Source organism: Melanerpes formicivorus, unplaced genomic scaffold (assembly GCF_026170545.1).
Source record: "Melanerpes formicivorus ecotype bairdi unplaced genomic scaffold, bMelFor1.0.p_v2 SCAF_137, whole genome shotgun sequence".
NCBI classification, from domain to species: domain Eukaryota; kingdom Metazoa; phylum Chordata; class Aves; order Piciformes; family Picidae; genus Melanerpes; species Melanerpes formicivorus.
Genome location: NW_027142489.1, coordinates 397,323 through 409,052, shown reverse-complemented (window position 1 = coordinate 409,052; position 11,730 = coordinate 397,323).

Below are 11,730 nucleotides of genomic sequence, written 5' to 3'. Positions count from 1 at the left end.
TCCTCCCCCTTCCTCCTCCTTCTCCTCCTCCTCCCGCCGCCGCTCCCGCCCCCCGCCCGCGCCCATGGCGGGGTCGGTCCCGCCGCCGGGGCCCATCCCGGGCCCACGGGTGCGCGTCCTGTCTGCGCGGGGGCTGCCGCCGTGCTTTTGCCAGGGGGAACGAGCGGATCCCCCCCTTCACCCTGCCCCGGTTTAGTCGGGTGGGTTCCCGGGGGGCTTTGCTCCTGCCGGGGCTCCCACGCGTGTTTGCACAGGGGGACCGTGCACGGCGATGCACACGCGTGTGGGGCGTGGGTGCACGCTGGCATCCTGCACACGCATGTGCTGAGGTTCGTGGGTGCACCTTGGCATCCTGCACATGCGTGTGTGTGGTGTGGCCTGTGGGTGCCCACTGGCATCTTGCATGCATATGGTGTGGGTGCCCACTGGCATCATGCACATATGGGGTGTGGGATATGGGTGCCCACTGGCATCTTGCATGTGTGTGGTGTGGGTGCCCACTGGCATCATGCACATATGGGGTGTGGGATATGGGTGCCCACTGGCATCTTGCATGTGTGTGATGTGGGTGCCCACTGGCATCTTGCATACATGGGGTGTGGGATATGGGTGCCCACTGGCATCTTGCATGTGTGTGGTGTGGCCTGTGGGTGCCCACTGGCACCCTGGACACCTGTGGTGTGGTGCTGGCCCCTGACCCAGCAGCAGAGCCCCACACCAGCGTCTGCCTGCAGCATTTTCCCCGAGAGGGGAAGTGTCCAAGAGGAGTTTGTGCCCCACGGGGTGTGGGAGGCTGCCGTGGGGGCAGCGGCACCCAGGGTGCAAAGGGAATCAAATCCAAGCAGAGCTGCAGATGCCTCCAAGCTCTGCGTTTTTCCAGTGGAAAAAGAGGAAGAAAACCAATCACCCCCACCCCCCAAAAAAAAAGGCTGGAGCTGGGGGCTGCTTTGCTCTTCCCCCACGCCCCCATCCCTGCCTTTGGAGCCAGGGCAGCCTGAGCGAGGACGCTTCGCTTGCAGCAGGGAAGTGATTCTGCAGGCGGCTTGGACACAGCTGCTGCTGCCTGCCGCAGGCCAGGGGGAGGTTTGCACAGAGCCACGGAGCAACCCGGCTGGAAAAGACCTCAGAGCTCATCCAGTCCAACCTAGCACCCAGCACCCAACGCCTACCGGCAGCTGCTCGTGGAAGAAAGTGAGGAGCAGCGGCTTGGAGAGGTTGGCCACGACCCTGTCCACCAGGGAGATGCCAACCACCCTGTCCCCCAGCACCTGGCTGCTGTTGGCATCCTGTTGGAGAAGCAGAGGAGACCACAGGATCAACCAGGCTGGAAAAGACCTCATGGCTCATCCAGTCCCACCCAGCACCCAGCCCCTTCTGACAGCTCAGCCATGGCTCCAAGTGCCACATCCAATCCACCCCCAGGGGTGGGGACTCCACCACCCCCCTGGGCAGCACATCCCCAGGGCCAATCTCTCTGGCTGGGGAGAATTTCTTCCTCTCCTCCAGCCCAAACCTCCCCTGGCACAGCTTGAGACTGTGTCCTCTTGTTCTGGTGCTGCTTGCCTGGGAGAAGAGCCCAATCCCCACCTGGCTACAACCTCCCTGCAGGGAGCTGGAGAGAGCAATGAGGTCTCCCCTGAGCCTCCTCTTCTCCAGGCTGAGCAACCCCAGCTCCCTCAGCCTCTCCTGCAAGGCCACTTGTTGAATGCCATCCTGTTGGACTCTGCCCATCTGTCCAGCCTGGCAAGGTCCCTCTGCAGAGCCCTTCCTGCTGAGAAGTGTGGAGGATCCAAGAGCAGAAGGGGCAGGCGAGGAAGGAGTGGGTGAGGGTGCTGGGGCACACCTGCCTGCTGGGCATCACCTGGGCACCAGCCTTCTGCAGCTTTGGCATCTTCCTCCTGCCCCAGCTCCACCTCTTCACCATCCTCAACTCCTTGCGAGGTCGGTGGGCACCACGGGAGGGGGCAGAGGGGGGAGTGGATGGGATTGGCACCCCCTGGTTGGCAGCAGCAAGGTCCTCATCACCTTCCTGCTCCTCACCTGACCTGGGTGCAGCCCCAGCAGTGACCACCCTGGCACCCACCCACAGGGCTCTTCATCTGCCTCTGGTACTTCACCCTGCAGTGCCAGGGTCCTGTTGGCAATGCCTCCAGCCAACCTGCCCCAACACCAGGGTAAGAGGCTGCCAGGGCGGCTCCGGGGCTGCTCTCTGGGGACATGGCACAGAGGTGTGTCCCGGGCTGGCCAGCTGGCACCACGGGCACCACGGTGGGCTGCAGGTAGCAGGAGCTGCCCGCTGCTGGGGGGGCTGTGTCCTGGAGCCCTGCGGGTGATGCCCTTCCCTGGGGACTTGGGCTGCCCCAGTGCCACCCAGATGCCAGCTCTCAGCCCTGCCATTGGCATCTGATGGAGGTGAAGACTCATGAAAAGCATCAGGGAACTGCCACCCCTGGAGAAGCGCTGCAGCCTCTAGCCAGGGTCCCACTGCCACCCGATGCCACCCGGGCATCCCCCAGCCCTCGGCGGGCAGAGCCAGCAGCCACGCTGTGCCTTGCCATGAGGGAAGGTCCCACTAGATGGCACAAGGCTCTCGACGATGGTACCAGCTCCGGACAGTGCCCACTGCAGGGCCAGACCGCGGCGCTGCGGCACTGCGGCCGTGCTGGCGGGCAGTGCCCAAGGGGTGGTGCTGGCGGGCAGTGCCCAGGGGGTGGTGCTGGTGAGTGGTGGCAGTGAGTGGTGATGGTGAGAGATGCTGGTGTGGGGTGCCAGTTCGTGCTGTTGGTCGGCAGTGACCAGGGAGTGGTACCAGTGAGTGGCACTGGTGAGTGGTGCCAGTTAGTGGTTCTGGTGGGAGATGCCACTTAGTGGTGCCAGTGAGTGAGTGGTGCTGGTGAGCAGTGCCAGTGAGTGGTGCTGCTGAATGGTGCCAGTTAAAGCTGCTGGTGAGTGGTGCTAGTGAGTGGTGCTGGTGAGCAGTGCCAATTAGTGGGTGCCAGTGAGTGGTGCTGCTGAGTGGTGCCAGTTAGAGGTGCTGGTGAGTGGTGCCAATTAGTGGGTGCCAGTGAGTGGTGCTGGTGAGTGGTGCTGGTGAGCAGTGACAGTGAGTGGTGCCAATTAGTGGGTGCCAGTGAGTGGTGCTGGTGGGTGGTGCTGGTGAGCAGTGCCAGTGAGTGGTGCCAATTGGTGCCAGTGAGTGGTGCTGCTGAGTGGTGCCAAGCTGCCCACCTACAGCCTGGCTGGGACATCTGAGCCCTCTCGTGGGGCTGCCACCTGCACTCCTGGGTTTGCTTTCCCTGTGCCTGAGGTTCTGGAGCTGGGCATCCTGCTGTGCCCCTTGGGATGCAGAGCAGCATCCCAGCACGGTGGCACTGCCAGGGCCCTCACCCCATTGCCCTCTGCAGCTCCATGGCAGGAAGCTGGAGCCAGCTGGGGGTTGGGCTCTTCTCACCTGCACCAAGGGACAGGACAAGAGGAACAGCCTCAAGCTGTGCCAGGGGAGGTGCCAGGGGAGGCTCAGGTTGGAGATGAGGAACAGTTTCATCCCAGGAAGGGTTCTCAGGCCCTGGCCCAGGCTGCCCAGGGAGGTGGTGGAGTCTCCATCCCTGGAGGTGGTGCTGGGGGAGGTGGTTTGGTGCTGGGGGCTCAGCAGCACTGTGAGCTCTGGGGGAGAAGGTTGGGGACTTGCTGATCTCCCAGGTCTCTTCCCAGCTCAGCCGCTCTGTCCCAAGCTGCCTGTCCCTGCCGAGCGGCGACTCCCTCCCTGCCGCCTCCCGCAGCCTGGCTGTGGGCAGCGCCGGGCTGCGGCCGGCTCTTGTTCTTTGTTCCGCGCACAAAGGGCAGCCAGCGCCGCCGCTGAGCTTCCCTCCCTCCCTCCTCCCCTCCCGCGGATGCTCAGGACAAAAGAAGGCCGTGTGCCCCCCCCATGCCTCCCAGCCCGCCGGGCAGCAGGGTGCCCACAGCCCGCAGCCACGTGGGGATGAGCTGTGCCTTGTGCCTCATCGCCCCCCCGCCCCCGGCTGCCTTCCCTTAGTCAGTGAGAAGCTTGGGGGCTTGGTGAGGTGCCAGGCGCCCCGGCTTGTGCCCCCCTCACCGCGGGAGCCTCACGTCCCGGCCGAGGCAGCCCCAGCCCCCTGGCTGCTCTGGGGATGTGTTTTCCACCTCTCTTTCCCCCAGGGCAAGGTTCTGAGGCTTGCTGTGTGCCAAGCACCAGAGTCGGCCTCTGGGTCTGCCTTGGGCTGGTGCCCGGGGGCAGGTGGAGGTGGGGGAGGAGGGGGGGAATCATTCGGTAGTTGCCCCATGGCAGCAGGAACACAGCAGCTGTGGGATGTGGTGGTGCCTGGGGAGGTGAGGCTGCTGGGGACTGGGGGGATGTGGTGGTCCCTGGGGAGCTGAGCTCCATGGGGACTGGTGGGATGTGGTGGTCCCTGGGGAGCTGAGCTCCTTGGGGACTGGTGGGATGTGATGGTGCCTGGGGAGCTGAGCTCCATGGGGACTGGTGGGATGTGGTATTTCCTGGGGAGCTGAGCTCCATGGGGACTGGTGGGATGTGATGGTCCCTGGGGAGCTGAGCTCCATGGGGACTGGTGGGATGTGGTGGTCCCTGGGGAGCTGAGCTCCATGGGGGCTGGTGGGATGTGGTGGTCCCTGGGGAGCTGAGCTCCTCGGGGGCTGGTGGGATGTGATGGTCCCTGGGGAGCTGAGCTCCTTGGGGACTGGTGGGATGTGATGGTCCCTGGGGAGCTGAGCTCCTTGGGGGCTGGTGGGATATGATGGTCCCTGGGGAGCTGAGCTCCTTGGGGACTGGTGGGATGTGATGGTCCTTGGGGAGCTGAGCTCCTTGGGGACTGGTGGGATGTGGTGGTCCCTGGGGAGCTGAGCTCCTTGGGGACTGGTGGGATGTGGGAGTCCCTGGGGAGCTGAGCCTGGTGCTGGTGACTGGGCACAGCAGAGGCACATTTCCCCCTCTGCCACACTGGGAGTGGACTTAAAACACTTCCCCAAGGTCCTCTGGGAGAGCAGTGTGGGATCCAACCTTCCACCGGCCCCGGTGCCCGCCCCAGCCCTGGGGCACGGCGGGCAGGAGGAGGAGGAGAAGGAGGAGGAGGAGGAGCCAGCCCATCTCACTTCCCCGAGCACGAATCACCCTGTTTGCCTTTCCCTCTGCCTTATCGGGCAGGAGGCCCCTGCCGAGCTGCCCGAGGGGCTTGTGCCCTCCTTTTGTCCCTAGGAAAGGAGGCTTGGCATCAGCACGGTGCCCTCAGGCTTCCAAGTGCCAGCTCTTGGCCCAGGGGCAAAGCTCTGGAATTCCTGCATGCCCTCCAAGTTTGGTGGTGGTGCTGGTGGGGAACAAGCAGCCAGGGAAGAGATTAAAGGGAAGAGAAGGGAAGGTTGGGGACAGACCTTGGCTCCACTTCGGGATCCAGCTTTGGGACTCCACCTCCAGAGGTGCCCTCCAACCCCTGGCACACTGTGAGGCTGAGGGGAGACCTCCTTGCTCTCTGCAGCTCCCTGAGAGGAGGCTGCAGGGAGGTTGGGGCTGGGCTCTGCTGCCCAGGCTCAGGGGATGGAAGGAGAGGAACTGGCCTGGAGTTGTGCCAGGGGAGGCTGAGGTTGGAGAGGAGGCAAAATGTCTTTGGTGTCAGAGTGGTCAGGGCCTGGCAGAGGCTGCCCAGGGAGGTGGTGGAGTCCCCATGGCTGGAGTGTTCCAGAGCCCTGTGGCCAGGGTTTGGTGGCCATGGTGGGGTTGGGCTGCTGGTTGGAGTGGATGATCTGGGAGGGCTTTTCCAACCCAACCCATCCCATACCTTGGTGCCTGTGGAGCAGACAAGGCTGGGAACATCCCAGGGGAGCCTCCCCGCCCAGCCTCCCCTGACCTCACAGGGGCTGGCTTGCCAAGGCTGAGCACCCAGGCAGGTTTATTGCCCTCTCTACAGTTGGGTTTTACAGCCCTGGCATCTGCTGCCTCCCTTGCTGCCCGACAGAGAAACCCCAGGGTGGGGCTGGGGGGTTCGGGGGGCACGTCCCCATTTGAGGGAGCAAGGCTGAGGGAGGCCAAGTGACCCCAAAGGGGGGCAGGGAGGACACCCAGAGGCTGTGCAGCTTCCCTGGGGCTCTCCTGGGACGAGCATCCTGAGGTTGCTCAGCAGATGTGGATGGGAGCAGGGGGGTGGGGAGGTGGGGAAACCTGGGGGGCCCCCCCCTCCCGCCAGCACTCTGCTGCTTCATCCTCATCAGAGCTACGCTGAGCCCCACTTACGGCTGCAGCTCACTTGGGAGCACCCAAAGGGGGTTTCGGGGCGGGGGTGGGAGAGGCTCCCGGCACCCTAGGCTGGCACCGTCACCACTTGGCAGCGAGCCTGGCGCTCACTGGGGCACCTCTGCCCCTCCTCGCCTCCCCTGGGCTGCCAGCTTGCCTGGCAGGATGTGCCCTCACTTGCCAGAGCCTGCCCTGCCCAGCACGCTGCCAGCAGGCTCCCTCTGCCTGCCCGGCGCCGGCCCGGCAGCCTCGCAGCGCCCCTGACGTCTTGGGGGGGCGGTGGGGAGGGGGGTTAGGGGTTGGGGCCTTTCGGGGTTGGCTTTTTGTTAGCTTCTAGGAACTTTTGAAGCCTTTAGGAACTTTTAGGGAGCTCGGGAGGTTGTTAAGGTGGTTTTGAAGGGAGCTTTGGGGCACTTTAAGGGGATTTAGGAGTTGCTTTGGGGGGGGATTTAGGAAGCTGTTAGAGCTTTTGAGAGTTGTGAGGAGCTTGGGGGAGATTTAGGAACTTTTGGGGAGTTTAGGAAGTTTTAGGGAGTTTAGGAACTTTTGGGGGGTTTAGAAACTTTTAGGGGGTTTAGGAACTTTTAGGTCTTTTTAGGAGCTTTTAGAGTTTCCAGGAACTTTAAGGACATTTAAGACTTTTAAGGGCTTTTAGAGGTTTCTTTTTAGGAGCTTTAAGAACAGTTAGGAACTTTTTGGGGGGCTTTGAGGAGCTTTTAGGGAGTTTGGAGAATTTGAAGGTTTTTTAGGAAGCTTTGAGGAACTTTAAGGGGATTTGGGAATTTTTAAAGGGATTTACAGTCTCTCAGTATCACTAAGGTTGGAAGAGACCTCGAGGATCATCGAGTCCAACCTGGCACCACAGACCTCGTGACCAGACCATGGCACCAAGTGCCACATCCAATTCCCTCTTGAACACCTCCAGGGGTGGGGACTCCACCACCTCCCTGGGCAGCACATCCCAATGGCGAACAACTCTCTCTGGGAAGAACTTTCTCCTCCCCTCCAGCCCAAACCTCCCCTGGCACAGCTTGAGACTGTGTCCTCTTGTTCTGGTGCTGGCTGCCTGGGAGAAGAGACCAACTCCCTCCTGGCTACAACCTCCCTGCAGGGAGTTGGAGAGAGCAATGAGGTCTCCCCTAAGCCTCCTCTTCTCCAGGCTAAGCAACCCCAGCTCCCTCAGCCTCTCCTCACAGGGCTGTGCCCCAGACCCCTCCCCAGCTTTGTTGCCCTTCTCTGGACACCTTCCAGCAGCTCAACCTCTTTCCTAACCTGAGGAGCCCAGAGCTGGACACAGGACTCAAGGTGTGGCCTGAGCAGTGCTGAGCACAGGGCAGGATGAGCTCCCTGCTCCTGCTGGCCACACTGCTCCTGATGCAGGCCAGGATGCCCTTGGCCTTCTTGGCCCCCTGGGCACACTGCTGGCTCCTGTTCAGGCAGCTGTCAATCAGCACCCCCAGGTCCCTCTCTCTTTGGCAGCTCTCAGCCACTCTGCCCCCAGCCTGTGGCGCTGCCTGGGGTTGCTGTGGCCAATGTGCAGTCCCTGGCACTTGGACTTGTTGAATGCCATCCTGTTGGCCTCTGCCCATCTGCCCAGCCTGGCAAGGTCCCTCTGCAGAGCCCTTCTGCCCTCTCACTGACCAGCCTCTGCTCCCAGCTTGCTGTCAGCTGCAAACTCACTGCTGCTGGACTCCATCCCCTCCTCCTCATTTAGGAAGCTTTGGGAGCTTCTGGGAGTTTTTTTAAGAGCTTTAAGGACGTTTAGGAACTTTTGGGGGCTTTTAGGACACTTTAGGTCATTTAGGAACTTTGAGGGAGTTTAGGAACTTTTAGGTCTTTTAGGAGCTTTTAAGGTCTTTTAGGAGCTTTCATCAGGAGCTTGAAGGGTTTTGAGGGAATTTTTTGGAGCTTTGAGAAGCTTTTGGGAACTTTTAAGGCTTTTAGGAACCTTTTGGAGCTTTTGGGGAACTTCAAATAAGAGCAGGGACTTGGAGAGCTTTTAAGGCATTTTGGGGGGATTTTGGGAGCTTTTAGAAACTTTAAGAGCATTTAGGAACTTTTTGAGGGCTTTAGGAGGTTTTTGGGGGAGGGGGTTAGGAATTTTAAGGGGTTTAGGAGATTTAGGATGTTTAGGAACTTTTAAGGTGTTTAGGAACTTTAAGGCTATTTAGGAACTTTAAGGATGTTTAGGAACTTTTAGGGTATTTAGGAGCTTTTAGGGCTTTATTTAGGAACTTTTAAGGTGTTTAGGAACTTTTAAGGTATTTAGGAGCTTTTAGGCTATTTAGGAACTTTTAAGCTATTTAGGAAATGTTAAGGTGTTTAGGAACTTTTAAGATGTTTAGGGACTTTTAGGGCTTTATTTAGGAAATTTTAAGGTGTTTAGGAACTTTTAGGATGTTTAGGAACTTCTAAGATGTTTAGGAACTTTAAGGATGTTTAGGAACATTTAGGATATTTAGGAGCTTTTAAGATGTTTAGGAACTTTTAGGGTATTTAGGAACTTTTAGGGCTTTATTTGGGAACTTTTAAGGTCTTTAGGAACTTTTAGGATATTTAGGAACTTTTAAGGTGTTTAGGAACTTTTAGGGCTTTATTTAGGAACTTTTAAGGTGTTTAGAAACTTTTAAGGTGCTTAGGAACTTTTAGGATGTTTACGAACTTTTAGGATGTTTAGGAGCTTTTAAGGTGCTTAGGAACTTTTCGGATGTTTAGGAACTTTTAGGAAGTTTAGGAACTTTTAAGGTGTTTAGGAACTCTTAAAGTATTTAGGAGCTGTTAAGGTGTTTAGGAACTTTTAGGGCTTTATTTAGGAACTTTTAAGGTCTTTAGGAACATTTAGGGTATTTAGGAACTTTTAGGATGTTTAGGAACTTTTAGGGCTTTATTTAGAAACTTTTAGAATATTTAGAAACTTTTAGGATATTTAGAATCTTTTAGGATATTTGGAACTTTTAAGGTGTTTAGGAACTTTTAAGGTGTTTAGGAACTTTTAGGGCTTTATTTAGGAACTTTTAAGGTATTTAGGAACTTTTAAGGTGTTTAGAAACTTTTAAGGTGTTTAGGAACTTTTAGGATATTTAGGAACTTTTAGGATGTTTAGGAACTTTTAGGATGTTTAGGAACTTTTAGGGCTTTATTTAGGAGCTTTTAAGGTCTTTAGGAACTTTTAAGGTGTTTAGGAACTTTTAGGATATTTAGGAACTTTTAGGATGTTTAGGAACTTTTAGGGCTTTATTTAGGAACTTTTAAGGTGTTTAGGAACTTTTAGGATCTTTAGGAACTTTTAAGGTATTTAGGAGCTTTTAGGGTATTCAGGAACTTTTAGGATATTTAGGAAATTTTAGGATGTTTAGGAACTTTTAGGATGTTTAGGAACTTTTAAGGTATTTAGGAACTTTTAGGGTATTTAGGAACTTTAAGGATGTTTAGGAACTTTTAAGCTATTTAGGAACTTTTTAGGGCTTTATTTAGGATCTTTTAAGGTCTTTAGGAACTTTTAAAGTATTTAGGAGCTTTTAAGGTGTTTAGGAACTTTTAGGGCTTTATTTAGGAACTTTTAAGGTATTTAGGAACTTTTAAGGTTATAAACTTTTAAGGTGTTTATAAACTTTTAAGGTGCTTAGGAACTTTTAGGATGTTTAGGAACTTTTAGGATGTTTAGGAACTTTTAAGGTGTTTAGGAACTTTTAGGGCTTTATTTAGGAACTTTTAAGGTCTTTAGGAACTTTTAGGGTATTTAGGAACTTTTAGGATGTTTAGGAACTTCTAGGGCTTTATTTAGGAGCTTTTAAAGTCTTTAGGAACTTTTAGGGTATTTAGGAACTTTTAGGATATTGAGGAACTTTTAGGGCTTTATTTAGGAACTTTTAAGGTGTTTAGGAACTTTTAGGATCTTTAGGAACTTTTAGGACTTTCTTTAGGAACTTTTAAGGTATTTAGGAGCTTTTAAGGTGTTTAGGAACTTTTAGGATATTTAGGAATTTTTAAGGTGTTTAGGAACTTTTAGGGCTTTATTTAGGAACTTTTAAGGTATTTAGGAAATTTTAAGGTATTTCGGAACTTTTAGGATCTTTAGAAACTTTTAAGATATTTAGGAACTTTTAGGATGTTTAGGAACTTTTAGGATGTTTAGGAACTTTTAAGGTGTTTAGGAACTTTTAAGGTAAAGAACTTTTAGGGCTTTGTTTAGGACCTTTGGCAGAGCTTTCAGGAACTCTCAGGGCTTTGAGGAATTCCCCACCTGGAGCAGTAAATCCTCCCTCGGCTGCGTGTGTGCCGCTGGCCGGGACCCAAAGGCGAACGTCCCCTCCTGAGAGGACAGCACAAGGATTTCCTCCCTCTCCACACGCAGCCAGAAGAAAGCAGCAGGGCCCTTGATGCCTGGCAGATAATCCCAACAGCATCAGCGAGGGCAGGCTTCCACCTAAAAATAACCCCCGGTAGTGTCAAGCGCAGACAAAAGGCCTTTTGTTGTTGTTGTTTTGTTCCATAAACATCATCAAAAAGATGTCCTGAAAACGTCCTCTCGGGGCTGGGGACGCCCGGTGGCACCTGATCCCCTCCAGGAGGAGCCTGATTCCTGCTCAGCCCGCTGCGGGGGTTTGGCTGCGTTCTTCCCGGGAGCACGGATCGATGGTGCTCCCCAAAGGAGCCAGCTGGGACGAGCCGCAGCAGGAGGCTTGGCTCACCAAGGGTGCTCCTGCAGCTCCGGCTGCCCTCAGCCCTGCCTGGGCTTCAAACGAGGTCGCATTAGCCACGGTCTGGCCGCGTGAGCTGCTTCCCGTGGGAGCCTCTTCCCGTGGGAGCTGGGGAAAGTCAGGGCTTGGAGCTGGCAATTAAACACAGCTGGATATTGAACCGAGCGTGGGGCACGGCCCCCGCCGCCCGGCTCCCGGCGCAGCCATTGGCACCTCTGGTGCCACGGCAGCCTTTTATCTCCCTGCGCCTTCCCTGCTGGAAGGGGAGGTTGCTTCCACCCTTCCCCCATCCCCAGCAGAAAGAAAGGAGGGGGGGGAAGTCTCATTCAAGCCATTGAAAATATCTCCAAGAGCAACTATTTACCCAAGGCACTTCCCGGAGCCCTCCCTCCTCCCCACGGCTTTCTCCTTTCTCCTGCCCGCCTGCTTTTCAGGAGGCACAAAGAGCTGGCGCGGCTGGATGCTGGCACGGCTGGATGCTGGCACGGCTGGATGCAGGCAGCCCTTGCCAGCGGCTTTGTCTGCTCCCGAGGCACCCACTGCTGTCACAACGCTTCCAGCCTCAGCTGTGCCATCATCACAGGATTGCCTAGTCTGGAAAAGACCTTCTGAGATCATGGAGCCCAATCATGAGCCCAACGCCGGCGAGCCCTTGACCGAACCGCGTCCCTCAGCACCACATCTACACGGCTCTGAAACCCCTCCAGAGAGGCTGGGCAGCCTGGGGAGAAGCCAGCCAGTGAAGAGATTTTCCCTGAACTCCATCCTAAG